Here is a 22,925-nt window from a genome sequence, read left to right as displayed (position 1 = left end):
ATGAGCAGAAATCATTGCTCCCTCAGATATTTGTCGGACGAACGCTTCTAAGTTTTGAAGTTCAAGATAAATTGAGCAATCAGATTGAAAGCAGCGGTTATCTTCCTGAAACAAGACACATTGTTGGGGGGTGGGTGGGGGAGGGACGTTGCGAGGGTGAATGGGTCGGGGGGGCGGGGGAGGAGACGGGGCTCTCAGTCTAACCATTTGAACGTGCAGCACAACAGCGCAGTTCAACATTGCAGACAGGCAGATTTGCTCAACCGCGTTTCAAGCGGTTTCTGTAGCGTAGTGATGATCACGTTGACCTAACACGAAGGTCCCCGATTCGAAGCCAAGCGGAAACATGCATTACGCTTTCTCGTGTCAGGAAAGTTGCTTGATTTCGGTTTGTTGCGCAACATTATCCGGACCTCCATGTTAAAGGCATGTTATCATTGCTCTGACAGCACCCTCAAATGCTTTCTGTGAAATAAGAAACGGTTTTTCTTTGACGCACTGACAGGAAAGTTCGGTTTTGACACCGAGCACATATTCGCATCTCGTTCAGTCGACACCCGAATTTAATGGTTTGTAGGTGCAGACTAATATGGTTGATCACCGTCTGAAATATCAGATAGTCGTGTGTGCTCAAAGAGACAGATACAAGTGATACTGTAAGTGAACGAGAGGAAATGCGCACATTTCACAGAAGAATCTTTTTTTACAAATCGTTTTTCATCACTACGAAACAGGAAAAACCACTCAGACAGGTGAGGGAATCGAGATTCAGTGCGAATCTAAAGGACTTTCTTGTAAAGGGCCGGAATTTATGCGCATGAATGTTTCATACCCATAATTAAAAAGGCTCAAGTGTCACGAACAGATAATTCTTGATTCTTCTCCATTTAAATGAAGTTGACTTTGTTCAAAAGCTGACGATTGTCAATCTCAAAATTGCGATCTGTATTACCCGGTGATTCGATTCGTTCTGTTGTTCAGTTATCTTTGCAATTCAGTCTTGTTCGATTTCAGAGATATTCAATTCATAATGAAGACATATGTGTTATATAATGCCTTGATACTAAATTTTGAAACAAATACTGAGTACAATTGTACAATGAGCTTTGATGAAGTGTCATCTGGACTCGAAACGCACGCCCTTTTCGCTCCTTACAGGTGCTGCCAGACATTGGAGCAACACAGCGTAGTTGAACATTGCAGACAGGCAGATTTGCTCTATCATGCTTCAAGCTGGTTCTGTATTGTAGTGGTTGTCGCGTTCCCCTAACACGCGGAAAGTTTCCCGATTCGAGACCGGACAAAAACATTCATTAAGCTTTCTCATGTCGGGTAAGGGAAGACTGCTTGATTTCAGTTTGATGCTGAACGTTATCCGAACCTCGAAGTGAAATGCATGTTATCATTGCTCTGGCATCACCCTCAAATGCTTTCTGTGAAATAAGAAACGATTTTTTTTGACGCACTGACAGGAATGTTCGATTTTGACACCGAGCACTTATTCGCATCTCGTTCAGTCTACAACAGAATTTAATGGGTTTAGAGGTGCAGACTAATATGGTTAATCACCATCTGAAATATCTGATCGTAGTGTGTGCTCAAAAAGACAGATACAAGTGAGACTGTAAGTGAACGAGAGGAAATGGCGCACATTTCACAGAAGAATCTTTTTAAAAATCGTTTTTCATCACTAAAACACGAGAAGCCACTCAGACCGATGAGGGAATCGAGACTCAGTGCGGATCTACTGGACTTTCCTGTAAAGGGCCGGAATTTATGCGCATGAATGTTTCACGCCCATAATAAAAAAGGCGCAAGGGTCACTGGCAGATAACTCTTAAATCTCTTCCATTTCGATCTAGTTGACTTCTTAAAAAAAACTGACTATGTTCAATCTTAAAATTGCAATCTGTACTACCCGGTGACTGGATTCATTTTGTTGGTCAGTTATGTTTGCAATTCAGTGATGTTCAATTTCAGAGATATTCAATTCATAATGAAGGCATATGTGTTAAATAATGCATTGATACCAAATATTGAAACAAATATTGAGTACAATTGCACAATGAGCTTTTACAAAATGTCATCTCAACACAAAACGCCAGGTCGTTTCACACCTTATAGATGCTGCCAGTCTTTGTGAGACTTGCCAGAATTTTCCCTTTTCGTTTCCGATTCCAGCATCCGCAGTAATTTGCTTTTATTACTGAGTACAATTGATTGAGATCATTGGAAGGAAGATGAGAATGATGAAATGATGAATGGGTAGAAATCATTGCTCCCTTAAATATTTGCCAGACGAACGCTTTTAAGTTTTGATGTTCGGGATACGTCATGCAATCAGATTGAAAGGAAAGGTTATCTTCCGAAATTTAGTGCCCTGGGTTCTCAGTCCAACCATCCGAACCTGCAGCAACACAGCATAGTTGGACATTGCAGACAGACAGGTTTGCTCCAAGCGCATCAAGCTGTTTCTGTAGTGTAGTGGTTATCACGTTCGCCTAACACGCGAAAAGTCCCCGGTTCGAAACCGGGCGGAAACATTCATTAAGCTTTGCCATGTCGGATAAGGTAAAATTGCTTGATTTCAGTTTGTTGCTTATCATTTGCCGAGCCTCGATATGAAAGGCATGTTATCATTGCTCTGACATCACCCTCAAATGCGTTTTGTTAATTATGAAACGCTTTTCCTTGACGCACTGACAGGAAAGTTCGATTTCGACACCGAGCACTTATTCGCATCTCGTTCAGTCTGCAACATAATTTAATGGGTTTAACGGTGCAGACTAATATGGTTAATCACCATCTGAAATATCTGACAGTAGTGTGTGCTCAAAAAGAAAGATACAAGTGATACTGTAAGTGAACGAGAGGAAATAGCGCACATTTCACAGAAGAATCTTTTTTTAAAATCGTTTTTCATCACTGAGAAACGGGAAAAGCCACTCAGACAGATGAGGGAATGGAGTATCTGTGCGGATCGACTGGACGTTGCTTAATGGGCCGGAATTTATGCGCCTGAATGTTTCACGGCCCTAAAAGAAAAGGCTCAAATGTCACGAACAGATAATTCTCGATTTTTCTCCATTTAATTGTAGTTGACTTTGTTTAAAAGCTGACGATAGTCAATCTCAACATTGCGATCGGTATTACCCGGTGATTCGCTTCGTTCTGTTGGACAGTTTTGTTTGCAATTCAGTGATATTCAATTTTAGAGATATTCAATTAATGATGAATAATGATGAATAAGTGTGAAATAATTCATTGATACTAAATAGTGCAACAAATACTGAGTACAATTGTACAATGAGCTTGGATAAAGTGTCATCTGGACTCGAAACGTCCGCCCTTTTCGCTCCTTACAGCTGCTGTCAGACATTGGGAGATTTTGCAGCATTTTCTCTTTTCTTATCCGCAGTAATTTGCTTTTATTACTGAGTACAATTGATTGAGATTATTCGAAGAATGATGAAAATTATGCATTAATGAATGGGCAGAAATCATTGCTCCCTTAGATATTTGCGAGACGAACGCTTTTAACTTTTGATGTTCAGGATAAGTCGCACAATCAGATTGAAAGTAACGGTTATCTTCCTCAATTAAGTGATACGGGCTCTCAGTCGAACCATCGGAACCTGCAGCAAAACAGCGTAGTTGAACATTGCAGACAGGCAGATTTGGTTCAGTGCCCTTTAAGCTGTTGCGTTCATGCAGTGGTTATCACGTTCGCCTAACACGCCAAAAATCCCCGGATCGAAACCAGGCAGAAACGTTCATTAAGCTTTCTCATAAGGACATAAGAAACAGGAGCAGGAGTAGGCCATCTAGCCCCTCGAGCCTGCCCCGCCATTCAATAATATCATGGCTGATCTGAAGTGGATCAGTTCCACTTAACCGCCTGATCCCTTCAACCCCTAATTCCCTTACCGATCAGGAATCCATCTATCCGTGATTTAAACATATTCAACGAGGTAGCCTCCACCACTTCAGTGGGCAGAGAATTCCAGAGATTCACCACCCTCTGAGAGAAGAAGTTCCTCCTCAACTCTGTCCTAAACTGACCCCCCTTTATTTTGAGACTGTGCCCTCCAGTTCTCGCTTCCTTTCTAAGTGGAAAGAACCTCTCCACCTGTACCCTATCCAGCCCCTTCATTATCTTATAGGCCTCTATAAGATCCCCCCTCAGCCTTCTAAATTCCAACGAATGCAAACCCAATCTGCTCAATCTCTCCTCATAATCAACACCCCTCATCTGGTATCAACCTGGTGAACCTTCCCTGCAAGCCCTCCAAGGCCAATATATCCTTCCACAAATAAGGGGACCAATACTGCACACAGCTGCGACCCCACCAATGCCCTGCACAGATGCAGCAATACATCTCTGCTTTTATATTCTATCCCCCTTGCGATACAGGCCAACATCCCATTTACCATCTCGATCACCTGTTGCACCTGCAGACTGGGTTTTTTGTGTCTCATGCACAAGGACCCCCAGGTCCCGTTGCACAGTAGCATGTTGTAATTTTTTCCATTTAGATAATAATCCAATTTGCTATTATTTCCTCCAAAGTGAATAACCTTGCATTTGTCAACATTATACTCCAACACTGGTGGTGTTTTTTGAAGAAGTGACCAGAATGGTTGACGAAGGAAGGGCCGTGGATGTTGTCTATATGGACTTTAGTAAAGCGTTTGACAAAGTCCCTCATGGTAGGCTAGTGAAAAAGGTTGGATCTCATGGGATAAAGGGGGAGGTGGCTAGATGGGTGGAGAACTGGCTTGGTCATAGAAGACAGAGGGTGGTAGTGGAAGGGTCTTTTTCCGCTGGAGGCCTGTGACTAGTGGTGTTCCGCAGGGCTCTGTATTGGGACCTCTGCTGTTTGTGATTTATATAAATGATCTGGAAGAAGGAGTAACTGGGGTGATCAGTAAGTTTGCGGACGACACAAAACTGGCAGGACTTGCAGATAGTGAGGAACATTGTCAGAGGCTCCAGAAGGATATAGATAGGCTGGAAATTTGGGCAAAGAAATGGCAGATGGAGTTCAATCCTGATGAATGCGAAGTGATGCATTTTGGTGGGAATAATGTAGGGAGGAGCTACACGATAAATGGAAGAACCATAAAGGGTGTAGAGACGCAGAGGGACCTGGGTGTGCAAGTCCACAGATCTTTGAAGGTGACGTCACAGGTGGAGAAGGCATATGGCATGCTTGCCTTTATAGGACGGGGCATAGAGTATAAAAGTTGGGGTCTGATGTTGCAGATGGAAAGAACGCTGGTTCGGCCGCATTTGGAATACTGCGTCCAGTTCTGGTCTACACACTACCAGAAGGACGTGGAGGCTTTGGAGAGAGTACAGAGGAGGTTTACCAGGATGTTGCCTGGTATGGAGGGGCTTGGTTATGAGGAGAGATTGGGGAAACTGGGGTTGTTCTCCTTGGAAAGACGGAGGATGAGGGGAGACTTAATAGAGGTGTATAAAATTATGAAAGGCATAGATAGGGTGAACGGTGGGAAGCTATTCCCCGGGTCGGTGGTGACGTTCACGAGGGGTCATAGGTTCAAGGTGAAGGGGGGGAGGTTTAACACAGATATCAGAATGACATATTTTACACAGAGGGTCGTGGGGGCCTGGAATGTGTTGCCGGGCAAGGTGGTGGAGGCGGACACACTGGGAACGTTTAAGACTTATCTAGACAGCTATATGAACGGAGTGGGAATGGAGGGATACAAAAGAGTGGTCTAGTTTGGACCAGGGAGCGGCGCGGGCTAATTGTTCTTTGTTTCTCGTTTCAAGGCTTCATTCTATGATCATCTTGCCTGTGCCAGTACAGAGCGAGACTGCGGATAGTTGGGAACCTGTCTCGGGGGCAGGGAATTCAGATGGTGTTCGTAAAGCAGAAGTGGAAATGAATAGGGTTGGGAAGCATTTTCTGATCAGGGCCAGTGTGATCTCCTGGACTCGTTTCGATCGCCTCAGGGGGTCGGAGAGGAATTTCCCAGATTTCCTTTCCCCATATTGGCCCTGGGGTTTTCACTCTGGGTTTTCGCCTCTCCCTGGAGATCACATGGTCTGGTATGGGGGGGTGGGGGTGAGTTAATAGGTTGTGATGAACAAAGCATCGTAGCTGTGAGGGACAGCTCGGTGGATAGGATATTAGGATGTAGATAGGCTGGAAAATTGGGCGGGGATCCTGGATTCAGGATTCAATCCTGGACCGGGGAGCGGCGCGGGCTTGGAGGGCCGAAGGGCCTGTTCCTGTGCTGTATTGTTCTTTGTTCTTTGTTGTCCATCTGCCAGATCCTCGCCCACTCACTCAGGCTGTCCAAATCTCTCTGCAGACCTTCTACGCCCTCCACACGATTCACTTTTCCACTTATCATTGTGTCGTCTGCAAACGTTGTTACCCTACACTCAGTCCCCTCCTCCAGATCGTCTATATAAATGGTAAATAGTTGAGGCCCCAGTACCGATCCCTGCGGCACGCCACTAGTTACCATCCGCCAACCAGAAAAGCACCCATTTATACCGACTCCCTGCATCCTGTCAGATAGCCAATCCCCGATCCACGCTAACACCCTACCCCCAACTCCGTGTGACCCAATCGTCTTCAGCAAGCTTTTGTGAGGCACCTTATCAAACGCCTTTTGGAAATCCACCGGTTCCCCTCCGTCAACCGCACTAGTCACATCTTCATAAAAATCCAACAAGCTCGCCAAGCACGACTTTCCCCTCATGAATCCATGCTGCGTCTGCTTAATCGAACCATTCTTATCCAGATGGCCTGCTATTTCTTCTTTAATGATGGATTCATATCGGGTAAGGGAAAATTGCTTGATTTCAGTTGGTTGTTCAACGTTTTTCGAACCCCGATGTTAAAGGCATGTTATCATTGATCTGGCATCACTCTCAAATGCTTTGTGTGAAATAAGATTCCATTTGTTTTTGACGCACTGACAGGACAGTTCGATTTTTACACCGAGCACATATTCGCATCTCGTTCAGCCTACAACAGAATTTAATGGGTTTATAGGTGCAGACTAATATGGTTAATCACCATCTGAAATATCTGATAGTAGTGTGTGCTCAAAAAGACAGATACAAGTGATACTGTAAGTGAACTAGAGGAAATGACGCACATTTCACAGAAGAATCTTTTTAAAAATAGTTTTTCGTCACTAAGAAACAGGAGAAGCCACTCAGACAGATGAGGGAATGGAGCCTCAATGCGGATCTACTGGACTTTCCTGTAAAGGGCCGGAATTTATGCGCCTGAATGTTTCACGCCCATAATTAAAAAGACTCAAGTGTCACGAACAGATAATTCTTGATTCCCCTCCATTTAAATGTAGTTGACTTTGTTGAAAAGCTGACGAGAGTCAATCTCAAATTTGCGATCTGTATTACCCGGTGATTCGATTCGTTCTGTTGGTCAGTTATGTTTGCAATTCAGTGATGTTCAATTTCAGAGATATTAAATTCATAATGAAGTCATATGTGTTAAATAATGCATTGATACCAAATAGTGAAACAAATACTGAGTACAATTGTCCAATGAGCTTTGATAAAGTTTCACCTGGATTCGAAACGTCCGCCCTTTTCACTCCTTACAGGTGCTGTCAGACATTGTGAGATTTTGCAGCATTTTCTCTTTTCTCATCCGCAGAAATTTGCTTTTATTACTGAGTACAATTGATTGAGATTATTCGAAGAAAGATGAAAATGATGCATTAACGAATGGGCAGAAATCATTGCTCCCTTAGGTATTTGCGAGACGAACGCTTTTAAATTTTGATGTTCGGGATAAGTCGTACGATCAGATTGAAAGTAACGGTTATCTTCCTGAATTCAGTGCCATGGGCTCTCAGTCTAACCATCGAAACCTGCAGCAACACAGCGTAGTTGAAAATTGCAGACAGGCAGATTTGTTTCAGCATGTTTCCAGCTGTTTCTGTAGTGTAGTGGTTTTCATGTTCGCCTAACACGCGAAAAGTTCCCGGTTCGAAATCGGGCAGAAACATTCATTAAACTTTCCCATGTCGGGTTACGGAAAATTGTTTTATTTCAGTTTGTTGCTCATCATGATCCGAGCCTCGATGTTAAAGGCATGTTATTGCTCTGACAGGACCCTCAAATGCTTTCTGTGAAATAAGAAACGCTATTTTTTGACGCACTGACAGGAAAGTTCGATTTTGACACCGAGCACTTATTCGCATCTCGTTCAGTCTACAACAGAATGTAATGGGTTTATAGGTCCAGACTAATATCGTTAATCACCATCTGAAATATCTGACAGCAGTGTGTGCTCTAAAAGATAGATACAAGTGATACTGTAAGTGAACTAGAGGAAATGCGCACATTTCACGGAAGATTCTTTTTAAAAATCGTTTTTCGCCACTAAGAAACAGGAAAAACCACTCAGAGAGATGAGGGAATCGAGCCTCAGTGCGGATCGACTGGACTTCCCTGTAAAGAGCCGAAATGTATGCGCCTGAATACTTCACGCCCATAATAAAAAACTGCTCAAGAGTCACTGTCAGATAATTCTTAACTCTCTCCCATTTAGATGTGGTTGACTTTTAAAAAGCTGACTATGTCCAATCTTAAAATTGCGATCTGTATTACCAGGTGACTCGATCCCTTCTGTTGGTCAGTTATATTTGCAAATCAGTGATGTTCAATTCCTGAGATATTCAATTCAGAATGAAGACATGTGTGTTCAATAATGCATTGATACTAAATATTGAAACAAATACTGAGTACAATTGTACAATGAGCTTTGCCGAAGTGCCATCTGGACTCGAAACCTCAGCCATTTTGACTCCTTACAGCTGCTGTCAGACATTGTGAAATTTGCCAGAATTTTCCCTTTTGGTTTCCAAATCTTGCCGCCGCAGTAATTTGCTTTTATTACTGAGTACAATTGGTTGAGATTCTTCGAAGGAAGATGAGAATGATGCATTAATGAATGGGCAGAAATCATTGTTCCCTTAGATATTTGCGAGACGAGCGCTTTTAATTGTTGAAGTTTAAGATAAGTTGAGCAATCAGATCGAGAGTAACGGTTATCTTCCCGAATTTAGTGACACGGGCTCTCAGTCAAACCATTGGAACCTGCAGCAACACAGCACAGTTTAACATTGCAGACAGGCCGATTTGTTGTAACGTAGTGTCACCTGGTTCTGTAGAGTAGTGGTTATCACGTTTTCTTCATACGTGAAAAGTTCTTGGTTCCAAACCGGCTCGAAACATTCCTTAACATTTTCATGGAGCGGTCACCCTGTCACTCTGGCAGTGTTTTCTTTTCATACCAGGCTCCCTCTGGTTTCTGTCACTGCGTTTCTCAGTCCACAGTAATACACCGCGCTGTCCGACAATCACAGCTGACACATGCTGAAATTCCCCTTGCTTTTCGACCTCTCGATATATGCAGAAAATCGAATGCCCACACACTCTGCACCGGAAATATCTCCATAATAAGAGATACAGATCAAGAAGATGGGGGCTTTCTCCGTTCTTTTTGCTGGGAGCATTCTCCCGATCCTGGCGATACAATTGAATGTAATATGCAACAGCTGCTGAGCAGTTAACCTATTGGTCACCGGGCCATTGAGTTTAAAAAATGGCGAGTCATATTGCAGCTTTATAGAACCTTAGTTAGGCCGCACTTGGAATATAGTTTTCAATTTTGGTCGCCACACTACCAGAAGGATGTTGAGGCTTTGGAGAGGGTACAGAAAAGACTTACCAGGATGTTGCCTGGCATGGAGGACATTAGCTACGAGGAAAGGTTGGAGAAACTTGGTTTGTTCTCACTGGATCGACTGAGGGGCGACCTGATAGAAGTCTACAAGCTGATGAGGGGCATGGACAGAGTGGATAGTCAGAAGTTTTTTCCCAGGGTGGAAGAGTCAATTACTCGGGGGCATAGGTTTAACGTGCGAGGGGCAAGGTTTAAAGGAGATGTACGAGGCAAGTGTTTTACACAGAGGGTGGTGGGTGCCTGCCGGGGGAGGGAATGGAAGCAGATACGATAGCGAGTTTTAAGGGGAGTCCGGACAAATACATGAATAGGATAGGAATAGAGGGATACGGTCCCCGGAAGGGTAGGGGGTTTTAGTTCAGTCGGGTAGCGTGATCGGTGCAGGCTTGGAGGCCGAAGGGCCTGTTGCTGTGCTGTAATTTTCTTTGTTCTTTGTTCTTTGAGTCCCATTCAAAATTCATCGCTGTAACCGGCTCCTTTGATATTGAGTCTCCAGCCGTGGCACCGGCAGAAATTTAGAAATATTGAAAGATAAGATATTATTATCATTCTATTGTAACTCATAACATCAGGACACGGATCACATTATCATCAGCATGAAAGCGGAATTAAATTACTGTCGACATCGCTTGCAAGAAGAAATTTATGTCCCTTGCAGACTTACCAGGCAAAAGAGCTGAAACAAGGACACTGAGGGCAATTTTTTAGCATGGCCAATCAACCTAACCCGCACATCTTTGGACTGTGGGGTAAAACCGGAGCACCCGGAGGAAACCCACGCAGACACGAGGAGAATGTGCAAACTCCACACAGACAGTGACCCAAGCCAGGAATCGAACCCGGGTCCCGATAGCTGTGAAGCAGCAGTGCGAACCACTGTGCTACCGTGCCGCCCATTGCGAAATTAAACAGAATGGGTTCAATCTGTAATTGTTTGGGTGAAGATATTTACATGTATATCCGGTATCTCCAGCGATTGGTTAATTCCCAAAAGAGTCAACTGGTAACGTCCAATCATGTCCCTGATTCTCCAATTCATCCAATCAGCTCACAGACCCTTTGTCCTCCAGTTTATTACGTCAGAGCAGGGCCAGCGAAGCAATGAAGTTGTTTTCCCCACAGCGGGACCGAAACGAGGATTCACCGCAATGTTGGACCTTTCGCCAAGACAGCTTCTGAGATGGTGGCAATGAGGGGAAATAGTTAATGTTGTCCTTGTAACAATGTCGAGAGTTCCCATTCAACAGACTGAATATTTTGCATATCCTTTTTCACATTATATGAAATTGAAAATTTTGCATATTCTTTTTCACATTCTTTGAAATTGAAAATATATACAACTAAGAACCAATGTTCCAGAATTCCCTTTTTGATTTTGATGCCCGCGTATTTAATATCAGCGGAGTTCTTATCAAACATCTCAACAGTGGGTGGGGGCGGGGCTGGGGAGGGGTGTCCTGCTACAGGTTGATCTTCAGGTTCAATGTTACCGAGGAGATCCATCTACCTGACTTACAATGTTCCTTGAGACGCATCTTACTTCTCAGGAGGTCCATGTCCACCTCAGAATTTCTATTACCTAAATTGACCGCATCCAACACTCTCGGAGGCAATGAGTTCCAGGTCCTGAGCACTCGCTGTGGAAAAAATGTTGCTTCCAAATCTTCTTCGCCCACGCCTTGCCCAATATCTTAAAACTTGCCCCTCCCCCTCTAAACTTGCCTGATCTACTCCACCTCGATTAAATCGCTCCTCAATCTCCTTCGCTCCAATGGACAACAATCCCAGCATCACAAACCAGAAACTTCTGGCTAATTTGAAGTTTTCAAAACTAAACTTACTCCAAAGAAATTCCTCCATCTGATTTTCAACTGTAAAAAAAACATTTCTGTGTTTTTTGCTTCTTAAAATTAAACATGTTTAAAAGAAATTCTTCCGCAGAGTTCATCAACCTTTTAGAAAATGTTTTCACCATTTTGAAAAATGTAATGTTTCCACGTATTTTTCGAGAAATTTCCAACTTTTTAAAAGATAGCTTAAACTTGCTAACATATTTTTCCCAAATACTTTAACGAGAATTCGTCATTTAAAGAAGCTATTTTTTAAAAAAACTTAATTGAAGTTTATCGGTAAATTTTTTCTTAAAATAGTCAACATTTTTTTGAAAAATAATTAGCTAAGATAAATTTCTTCAGAGAAGCTGACTGCATTTGTTCAACATTTCTCTGAATTGGTCAAAAATTTGTGAAAACACATTTTTCATCCACACGAACATGGAGTTTTCGAACTACTGTTAAACTATCACAGCGAGCCAGCCAGGAGTCAAACGTGGAATACTTCTGATCCGTCGTCAGACGCGTTATCCATTGCGCCACTGGCCCACAGCCAAACACCATGCAGCAATGTTTTACATATCGGTTCGAGGCTTCGAAATCGGCAGAGCCATGGTCAAAACATATTCGTTTTAGTGAGGAAATGTTGCATCATTAAATTTTTCTCTACTCACTTACAGTAATTGTACTTTGCCTTGAATTGAGTTAACCTGCTGTGCTGGATTTCGAACCCTGGTTCCCAAAGCTTCAGCCTGCTTCTCTGCGTTATCAATCCAGCGTCAACAACATGACTCGAAACCGCACCCCTCCCGCCAGTGAATCCACTATTGAATATTACCTGAATATCGTATCTTACAATCATATGACATTGGCTCTTACTTGAGCCTCAAAATACATTCAAGAAAAGACAAAAGTGCTGAAAATTCACGACAAACTGAGCAGGAAAGAAGACACACCTATTTTGACTCATCACACATGTTATCAGTTTATCCAGTGGCTAAAAGAGCAGGGCAGAGGATGGGAATCCTGCGGGAGTAACTCACCTCCTGACTCCTAAAAAACAGTCCACGATCGGCATAACTATAGGGTTCATGGTGGGAGATATAGGAAGGATATCAGAGGTAGGTTCTTTACGCAGAGAGTGGTTGGGGTGTGGAATGGACTGCCTGCAGTGATAGTGGAGTTAGACACTTTAGGAACATTTAAGCGGTTATTGGATGGGCACATAGAGCACACCAGGATGATAGGGAGTGGGATAGCTTGATCTTGGTTTCAGTTAAAGCTCGGCACAACATCGTGGGCCGAAGGGCCTGTTCTGTGCTGTACTGTTCTATGTTCTATGTTCTATGATCGACGTGGCACAAGTCAGGAATGCGATAGAATATTCACTACTTGTCTGCATGATGCAGGAATCCACCAAAGGCACTTTAGACAGCATCTTCCAAACCCATGACCGCTTCCACCTGGCGGCTCCCCCGCCCCCCCCCCCCCCCCCACCTCCCCCCCCCGCCCCCTCCAACGCCACACAGCCAACACCACCCTCAAGTCCCTCAGCATTCTGATTTGGAAATTCCTTCACTGTCATTGGGACAAATTCGTGGAATTCCCTCCCTAACAGCACTGTAAGTGTACCTGCACAAATGGATGCAACGTTTCAAGAATGCAGCTCACCACTACTTTCTCAAGGCTAAATACTGATGGGCAGTGCATGCTGATCTAGCCAGCGACACCCACATGAACAAAAAGAAACATCCAGGCAGCTCTCTGAACCCATAATCATGCGGCCAACTGAAGAGGTGAATGGAGATAAAATGAATGTCAAGTTACATAGCCAACCCTGTTGATCATATCTTTATTTTCGAGCGAGTGTGTTGTGCTGTTGGACTCCTCACAGTTTATGCTCAGGTTCTCAAACGAAACCCCATGTGAACCAATCCCAAAGTCTGCAATGCAAAGAAAAAAACAAAATCTGCAGCTCATAAAATCTGATAAAATCTTCGTGGTAGAGGGCGGCACAGTGGTTAGTTCTGCTGGCTCACAATGCCAGGGACCTGGTTCCGATTCTGGGGTTAGTCACTGTCTATGTGAATGGAGATATACAGCTTTTTAAAGCTGCAGCAGTAGCTCACCAATAGTTCCAGTGACCTAATGCGTAAGGCACCGGCTTCCTAAACCAGGAAGCGTGTATTCGAGTCAACTGTAAACCTTGGTGACAGTCGTAGCTGACATGCCAAATTTCCTAAGTCTTCTGAGAAAGTAGAGGCGTTGATGGGCTTTCTTCACTATAGTGTCGGCATGGGAGGCCAGGACAGGTTGTTGGTGATCTGGAGACCTAAAAACATGAAGCTCTCGACCCTTTCCACTTCGTTCCCTTTGATGGAGACAGGGGCATGTTCTCCTCTACGCTTTCTGAAGTCAATGACAATCTCCGTTTTGTTGACATTGAGGGAGAGATGACAGAAATGAGAAATGAGAAAATACTTTGCAGTTCACGGCCTCAGGGTGAGGTACGCACTAAATCAGAAAATGAGTGCACCACAGAATAAGGCCATGCTAAGGAATGGCAATACAATTCCAAGTCAGGATGGTGAGTGACTTGGAGGAGAACTTACAGATGGTGGTGTTCCCATGTGTCTACTACCCTTGTCCTTCTGGATGGAAGTGGTCGTGGGTTTCGAAGGTGCTGTCTGAGGATCGTTGGTAAATTGCTGCTCTGTATCTTTTAGATACACATCGTTGCTACTGAGCGTCGGTTGTGGTGGGATTGAATGCTTGAGGATGTGGTGCCAATCAAGCGGGCTGCTTTGTCCTGGATGATGTCAATCTTCTTGAGTGTTGTTGGAGCTGCACCCATCCAGGCGAGGTGGGAACATTCCATCACGCTCCTGACTTGTGCCTTGTAGATGGGTGGACAGGCTCTGGGGAGTCAGGAGGTGAGTTATTCGCCGCAGAATTCCTGGCCTCTGACCTGCACTTGTAGCCATTGTGTTCATGTGCCGAGTCCAATTGAGTATCTGGTCAATGGTAACCGTAAGGATATTAACAGTGGGGGATTCAGTGATGGAAAAACTATTGACTGTCAAGAGGCGGTGGTTAGATTTTCTCTTATTGGTGATGGACATTGTCTGGCATTTGTGTGGCGCGAATGTTACTTGCCACTTGTCAGCCCAAAGTCTAATATAATGCAGCACACTGCGGACTTTCAAAATCTGAAATAAAAACAGAAGATACTGGGTTATGTCAGTATTTCTGGAAGTATCTGTGGAGCGAGAATCAGAACTAACTCTTCCCGCCCAGCTCTCACGTGGCAGGCGCAGACATGATGGGTGTCCGCGCCTACCATGTGGGTGTCCCAGTGGGCTCTATCCGTGCTGTAAAATTCTGTACCTTTATGACTCTTTTTCGGAGCCAGCAGCAGAAAGCCATCGCGCCGTTTGCACCTTAAACAAATCAAAATATCTCCTTTTGAACACAATATTTTGGTCAAAACGAAATAAATGAGGAGCTCGTCCGGGACTTGAACCCGGGACCTCTCGCATGCTAATGGAGCGAGATACCCTAAGCGAGAATCATACCCCTAGACCAACGAGCCTGCACATTAGTACTAAACAAAATAAACATTGTTTAACTTTCTACAAAGCAGTTCTGACACCTCGAGTGAAAGCCGAAATGGTTTAAATAACTCACCGCATCAGAATTTGTGGACTTTAAGCACCAGCAAAATATCCGCCCAATATTGTTACCTCGACTGTTTGCACCTGGGGGCTTTTGTTTATAAAGTACACATGTTACAGTCAATAATTTTAACCCAGCGACGTCAACATGTGACAACTCTGAGTCTGCCTTTGATATTTGATCACTTTTGAAAGGTGTTGTCTGTCAGACAGTTAACTGATCTGGAACATTTAAAGTACAGATTGATGACATTGTTCAACTGGGAGATCTGCGGGTTTGTGTGAATGGGATCGGGGAACGATTGGACTTGATGTGATAGTAATATGAGTAAAAACATGTCAAATTTCCCAACAGTGACAATCATTAACCTCAGTGAGGGAAAACACTCAGACACTCACTAATTGTCACGTTCACTATGAGTAATTATTCTCTGAAGTTTAACCCCATGTGTTGTCCTGATAATGAATCATTGATTATCGACCTGTGCTCGATTTTGTCTGAGGCCCCGCGGGAGCCTCATGGACTGTGGCTCTCAGTGCACAGTAATACACGGTGCTGTCTGTCACCTTCTAATCTTTCATGGGCAAGTGAAAAGTGCTTTGTTTCAGGTTGAGATTCCCGCTGCAGTGTAAAAAACCTGCAGCCGTTTCGGTATATTAGCGGCTCTGAGGAGCTCGGTGTGTGTACTGGCGATACCAGAGCAGGTAATGTCCTCTTTTTAGGAAATTAATGTTTCTGCCCGGTTTCGAACCGGGGACTTTGCGCGTGTTAGGTGAACGTGATAACCACTAGACTACAGAAACAACTAAAATCGGTTCCGAGTAACTGCAGGGTGTTGCTGAATCTTCACCCTTTGCTGCTTGAACTCCTCGTTCTGACTGGGACACTGAGTCACCGTTACTCATGTCTGAAAATAGGCAACAGACACGCAGTGGGTTAGAAGGAGTAACAACAACGGAATAATCCCCTCGAGATGGAAATGGGGAATGAATGTGGTGACTGGCAGATTTCACGCAGAAGTTCAAAATGATAGACCAGTAATCAGGACAATAACCAGAGTGAGACAGAGTTTCACCCCCATGGTTCGAGTCTGAACACCCGAAACAGAGAGACTGATCATTGTCTGAATCAGATCTGCAATTGGAGATGTTTAAACAGTCAGGGGGATGTTATGAGGGCTAAGGTGACTCCATCTCTCCGCCCATCTTTACATGTTCAAACAGACACTTCCTTTAGAAATGGGTTGTGATCTTTCATAGGTGATCAGATAGCGCTCTCCCGTGGACATCACAGCCGCATATTGGAAACAGGTACACACACGGCAACCTGAAAAGACTGACACTTATAGAGATCATAGAATCATAGAACCCCGACAGTAGAGAAGGAGGCCATTTGGCCCAGAGAGTCTGTACCGACCACAATTCCACCGAGGCCCTATTCCCGTAACCGCACACATAATCTCCCTGACACTAGGGATCAATTTATCATGGCCAATCCACCTAATCCGCACATCTTTGGTCTGTTGGAGGAAACCACAGCACTCGAGGAAACCCAGCAGACATGCGGAGAACAGATACACACACGGTCACGTGGAAAGACCAACACGAATAAGGATATATAACCATATAGATATATGCCTAGACAGTGACATCAATTCTAACGCCCCTCGTTAAAAATCCAGAATTATTCTGCAGATTTCTGACACCTATTAGTTTGCGTTGCTAACCATGATAATGCATGAATAACTCCACTTCTGTGTTCACTGGTAGCCTCGGATACTGCACAGAATCAACACAGAGACAAGTAAACTAAGTGATAGATTGCTAAACCGATCGACTCAAACATAGAGTCATCGAGTCATGCAGGTTTACAGAATGGAAACAGGCCCTTCGGCCCAACTTGTCCATGCCGCCCTTTTTTTAAACCCCTAAGCTAATCCCAATTGCCCGCATTTGGCCCATATCCCTCTATACCCATCGTACCCATCTAACTATCTAAATGCTTTTTAAAAGATAAAATTGTACCCGCCTCTACTACTACCTCTGGCAGCTTGTTCCACTCGACACACGGACAATCACAAAGAAAGATAACCAAGCAGATTAGCACAGCCATTGACACACAAAATAAAAATGAACTCATTGGGAACCTAAAAAGCGTGCTAGCTCCAGAGTAAACTTCCTGAACTGGAATTCCCTGGTGTTGTGTAAGTGCGGCAATATCGTGTTAGATATTCATTGCGATGGAACACGACATTTAAACAACAGGAGCAGCCGGAAATCTATTTCTCATCAATGGTGATCATTGATTGACGACTCGACGTGGACCCTTTTGCAGAATAAGCAATAATGGATATATTTATTTTGACTGCCAAATATATTCTGGATGTGTCCGTGTCCCAAGTTTATTTACGAGTGTCACAACCAGGCTTACATTAATACTGCAATTAATACTTCAAGTTACTGTGACAATCCCCTCGTCGCCACATTCCGCCGCCTGTTCGTGTACACTAACGAGGAATTTGAATTGAACCCGGGTCCCTAGCGTTGTGAAACAGCAGTGCTAACGACTGTGCCGCTGTGTTGCCCTATGTGAAGTCCGTTTGAATAAGACAGATTCTCCATCCATTCTCGAGGATCTCCGATCGGATGTCCGGGAAACAGGAGGACAGCACAAGAAGACTGCTTCAGGTGGAGGTGATTCATTCTCGTCTGTTATATTCCACACTCTGTGGAAGGTTGTGGTGTAAATGTTATATTAGATATAATTCAGAAATAATGAGGAGATGCTTCATCAAGATTTAAACTCGTTTTGTAAAATCGATATGAAATCAATTGCATAATTAAATCTATGTTTACACTGAAAACTATATCGGGAAGCTAAATCCAATACTTCCTGCCATTGGGTAAGGGAAAAGTTGTTAAATCAAATTGTACATGGATTCCGCAGAAACTCCTTCTTCAAATGGGGATTTTTCAATGACTTAAAAGGGAGAAAAATCAGCTTCATGGAATGAGAGGAGGAAATTGAAATTGGAACAAAAAACAGTTCAGCACAGGAACGGGCCACCAATCCGCAACGACATATCAATTGTTTCGCTCCTCATAAAATAATTCGCATAGGTCTGATGGATTGATGGGCCTCTCATCGTTCTGTGCCATTGTCAACCATTTTCAATCATTCTTCGATTAATATGTCTACAGCATTCCCAAAGAATGTTGCAACATTTCAAGACAGCCCCATTGGGCTACGGAGCAGCCAACAGTTTCTGTGCTGGAGTGCTGGTTGCATTTGCCTCACGCACGCAAGGGCCCACGTTCGAAATCGAGCAGAATCATTAATGAAATGTGTTCCTTAACGTTGAGGGAAGTCTGTATAATTTCAGACTGTAGCTAAAAATTATCCGAAACTCGATGTTACAGCCATGTTATATTTGCGCTCACCTCAGCCTCAAAAGTTTTCAGCAAAATCAGAAATCTTGTATTTTCATGACGCAATGAGAGGAAATAGATGTTCCCATTTTACAGCCGTGCACTGATTAGCAATATTTTCAGTCCACACCAGAATTTAATAGGTTTATAGATGCAGACTAACATACTTCATCACCAACTGAAACATGTGTAATAGTATTGTGTGCTCAAAAATACAGATACAAGTGATGCTGTAACTGAACCAGAGGAAATAGGGCACATTTCGCCGAAGCATCTTCTTAATATTTTTCTTCATTAAACCTCTCAGACAGAAGAGGAAATTGAGAATCAAAGCGGACCTTCCGAGTCTCCTATAGATGAACGGGATTTAGGCACCAGAATGTTTGTCACACAGAATAAAGAGGGATCAAGTATAACTGACAGATCATTCTTGAATCTCTTCCCTTTAAAGATATTTGATTTGGTTTAAAAGCTGATCATGATCAAACTCAGAAAAACACAATTGGATGTTTATTACCCGTGGGTCGATTTATTTTGTTGGTCAGTAATGTTTGTAATTCAATGTTGTATATTTCAGACATATTCAATTCGCAATCAGGACATCTGTGTTAAATAACTGGATTGATAGTAAATGTTGATTACCGAAGAAATACTGGATATAAGTGGTTGAAGTTAATCGATGGTATATGAGAATGACGCATTCACGATTGAGCAGAAATCATTGCTCCCTTAGACATTTGTCCGATGAACGCTTTTAAATTTTGAAATTCGAGACAAGTTGAGACATCACGTTGAGAGTAACGGTTGTCTTCTTGCACTGAGGTACATGGACTCTCAGTCCAACCAGTCGAACCTGCAGCAATAGAGCGGAGCTGAACAATGCAGTCAGACCGATTGTATATTCCAGAGATGTTAAATTCAGAATTTGGACATATATATTAAATAACTCTATTGATATTGAAAATTGAATGAAGATCCAAGGTGGATTGGGCATGCTAAATTGTCCCTTGGTTCGATAGATTAGCCGTGGGAAAGGAGTAGCCTTGTGGGGAAAACGAGGGAAATGGCCTGGTTACGATACCCTGGCGTCGCTGCTGATTCGTTGGGCCGATTGGCCTTTTCTGCACTGATTCTATGATTCTATGAAACAAATACTGAGTATAATTGGTTGAAATTATTCGCAGGAAGATAAGAATGAAACGTTAATGATTGAGCACAAATCAGCGCTTCCTTACACATTTGCCGGACGAATTCTTTTTAATTTTGAAGAACAAGATAAGTTGAGATATCGGGTTGAAAGTGAGGGATGTGCTGTTGTATTAAGTGACATGGGCCCTCAATCATACCATTCAAACCTGCAGCAACATAGTGGAGTTAAACATTGTAGTCAGGCCCATTGAGGCCCCAATGCTATCACTTGTTTCTGCAGTGGAGTGGTTATCCCGTTCGCCTAAAACACGAAAAGTCCCCGGTCCGAAACAGGGAAGAAGCATTCTTTGAGCTTTCTCATGTAAGATGAGGGAAATCCTGTATGATTTCAGGTCGTTGCTAAACATTATCCGAATCTGGAAATTACAGCAATATTAACTTTGCTCTGACCTCAACCTCAAATGGTTTCTGCGAATAAGAAATGCTGATTTTTTCGACGCACTGACAGGAACGAAACGTCTCTATTTTGACAACATGCACATAGTATCATCTTGTTCAGTGGACAACAGAATTTAATGGGTTTATAGGTGCAAACTAAAATAGCGAATCACCATCTGAAAAATGTCTAATAGGAGTGTGTGCTCAAAAAGACAGACACAAGTGATACTCGAAGTGAACGAGAGGAAATGGCGCACATTTCCCAGAAGAGTCTTTTTTAAAAATCATGCTTCATAACATGGAAATCGGAAAATAAAACACAGACAGATGAGGAAGTGGAGACTCAGTGCGGATCAACTAGACTTTCCTATCGGTGGCCGGAATTTATGCGCCTGAATAACTTATAATAAAAAAGGCTGAAGTATACCGAACAGATAATTCTTCAATGACTTCCATTTAATTATAGTTGACTTTGTTTAAAAGCTGACGGTGGCCAATCTCAAACAAACACCATGGGATCTGTATTACCCGGTGACTCGACTCTTTTCGTTGGCCAGTTATGTTTGCAATTCAGTGATATTCAATTTCAGAGATATTCAACTCATAATTAAGACATCTGAGTTCAACAATGTATTGATATTAAATATTGAAACAAATACTGAGTGCAATTGTACAATGAGCTTTGACAAAATGTCATCTGGATTCGAAACATCAGCTCTTTTCTCTCCTTTCAGATGCTGCCAGACCTTATGAGATTTTCTAGGATTTTATCCTTTGGTTTCAGATTCCATCATCCGCAGTAATTTGCTTTTATTAATGAGCACAATTGGTTGAGATTATTCGAAGGAAGATGAAAATAATGCACTAATGAATGAGTAGAATTCATTGTTGCCTTAGATATTTGACAAACGCTCGCTTTCAAATTTTGAAGTTCAAGATAAGTTGAGTAATCATATTGACAGTAACGGTTATCTTCCTGAAACAAGGGACATGGGCTCTCAGTCGAACCATCTGAAGCTGCAGCAACACAGCACAGTTGAACATTGCAGAGAGGCGGATTTGCTGTCATTGCTGTCACCTGTTTCTGTAGTGTAGTGGTTATCACGTTCACCACACACGCGCAAAGTTCCCTGTTCAAAACCGGGCAGAAATATTCATTAAGCTTTCTAATTTAGGGTGAGGAAATCTGTATGATTTCAGGACAAAGAACAAAGAAAATTACAGCACAGGAACAGGCCTTGGGCCCTCCAAGCCTGCACCGACCATCCTGCCCGACTTAATTGAAACACCCTACCCTTCCGGGGAGCAGATCCCTCTATTCCCAACCTATTCATGTACCTTGTCAAGGCGCTCCTTAGAAGTCACCACCATATCCGCTTCCACTACCGCCCCGGGAAAGAGTTCCAGGCACCCACTACTCTCTGTGTAAAGAATCTACCTCGTACATCTCCTTTAAACCTTGCCCCTCGCACCTTAAACAGATGTCCCCTAGTAATTGACTCTTCCACCCTGGGAAAAAGCTTCTGACTATCCACTCTCTCCATGCCTCTCACAATCTTGTAGACTTCTATCAGGTCTCCCCTCAACCTCCAGTGAGAACAAACCAAGTTTCTCCAACCTCTCCTCAGAGCTAATGCCCTCCATACCAAGCAACATCCTGGGAAATCTTTTCTGTACGCACTCCAAAGCCTCCACATCCTTCTGGTAGTGTGGCGACCAGAATTTAACACGACATTCCAAGTGCAGCCTAACAGGAATCCAGAGTACTGGGCTAATGGTAAGATATTTGGTAGTGTGGATGAACAGAGGGATCTGGGTGTCCATGTGCATAGATCCCTGAAAGTTGGCACCCAGGTTGATTGGGTTGTTAAGAAGGCGTCCGGTGTGTTAGCTTTTATTGCTAGAGGGATTGAGTTTCGGAGCCAGGAGGTCAGGCTGCAACTGTACAAAACTCTGGTGCGGCCGCATTTTGAGTATTGCGTACAGTTCCGTATTATAGGAAAGATGAGGAAGTATTGGAAAGGGTGCAGAGGAGATTTACCAGGATGTTGCCTGGTATGGTGGGAAAATCGTATGAGGAAAGGCTGAGGGGCTTGAGGTTGTTTTCATTAGAGAGAAGAAGGTTAAGAGGTGACGTAATAGAGGCATACAAGATGATCAGAGGATTAGATAGGGTGGATAGTGAGAGCCTTTTTCCTCGGATGGTGATGGCTAGCACGAGGGGACATAGCTTTAAATTGAGGGGTGAGAGATACAGGACAGATGCTAGAGGTAGGTTCTTTACTCAGAGAGTAGTAAGGGCGTGGAATGCCCTGCCTGCAGCAGTAGTGGACTCGTCAACATTAAGAGCATTCAAATGGTTATTGGATAAACATATGGATGATATTGGAATAGTGTAGATTAGAGGGACTTTAGATTGGTTCCACTGGTCGGCGCAACATCGAGGGCCGAAGGGCCTGTACTGCGCTGTAATGTTCTATGTTCTATGTTCTACATTTCACTTTTCTCCTCCATCTTGAATGGCTCCCTGAACCCCCGTGCTATGGTTCAGTTGCTCATCCTCCTTGCAGCCCCGCCCACGTCCGCACAGGGAGCAAGTGTCACGAACCTGTTTGTTTAATCACTCGAAGGACGTG

The 22,925-nt window shown here is 43.4% G+C and overlaps 3 non-coding genes across 3 annotated transcripts; 2 read left to right on the top strand and 1 right to left on the bottom strand.

Moving 5' to 3' along the window:
- The first annotated feature begins 2,470 nt into the window (after positions 1-2,470).
- Positions 2,471-2,543, top strand: trnav-aac (transfer RNA valine (anticodon AAC)). The gene has a single exon. It is a non-coding gene; the product is annotated as a tRNA-Val (tRNA).
- Positions 2,544-7,951: 5,408 nt separating this feature from the next.
- On the top strand, positions 7,952-8,024 carry trnav-aac (transfer RNA valine (anticodon AAC)). The gene has a single exon. It is a non-coding gene; the product is annotated as a tRNA-Val (tRNA).
- A 7,077-nt stretch (positions 8,025-15,101) lies between these two features.
- Positions 15,102-15,191, bottom strand: trnap-agg (transfer RNA proline (anticodon AGG)). Its single transcript is given in 2 exon segments — positions 15,102-15,137; positions 15,156-15,191. It is a non-coding gene; the product is annotated as a tRNA-Pro (tRNA).
- Positions 15,192-22,925: the final 7,734 nt, after the last annotated feature.

Source organism: Mustelus asterias, unplaced genomic scaffold, assembly GCF_964213995.1.
Source record: "Mustelus asterias unplaced genomic scaffold, sMusAst1.hap1.1 HAP1_SCAFFOLD_199, whole genome shotgun sequence".
Lineage (NCBI taxonomy): Eukaryota > Metazoa > Chordata > Chondrichthyes > Carcharhiniformes > Triakidae > Mustelus > Mustelus asterias.
Note: the sequence above shows the minus strand (reverse complement) of the source record. Positions and strands in the feature narration are given on the sequence as shown.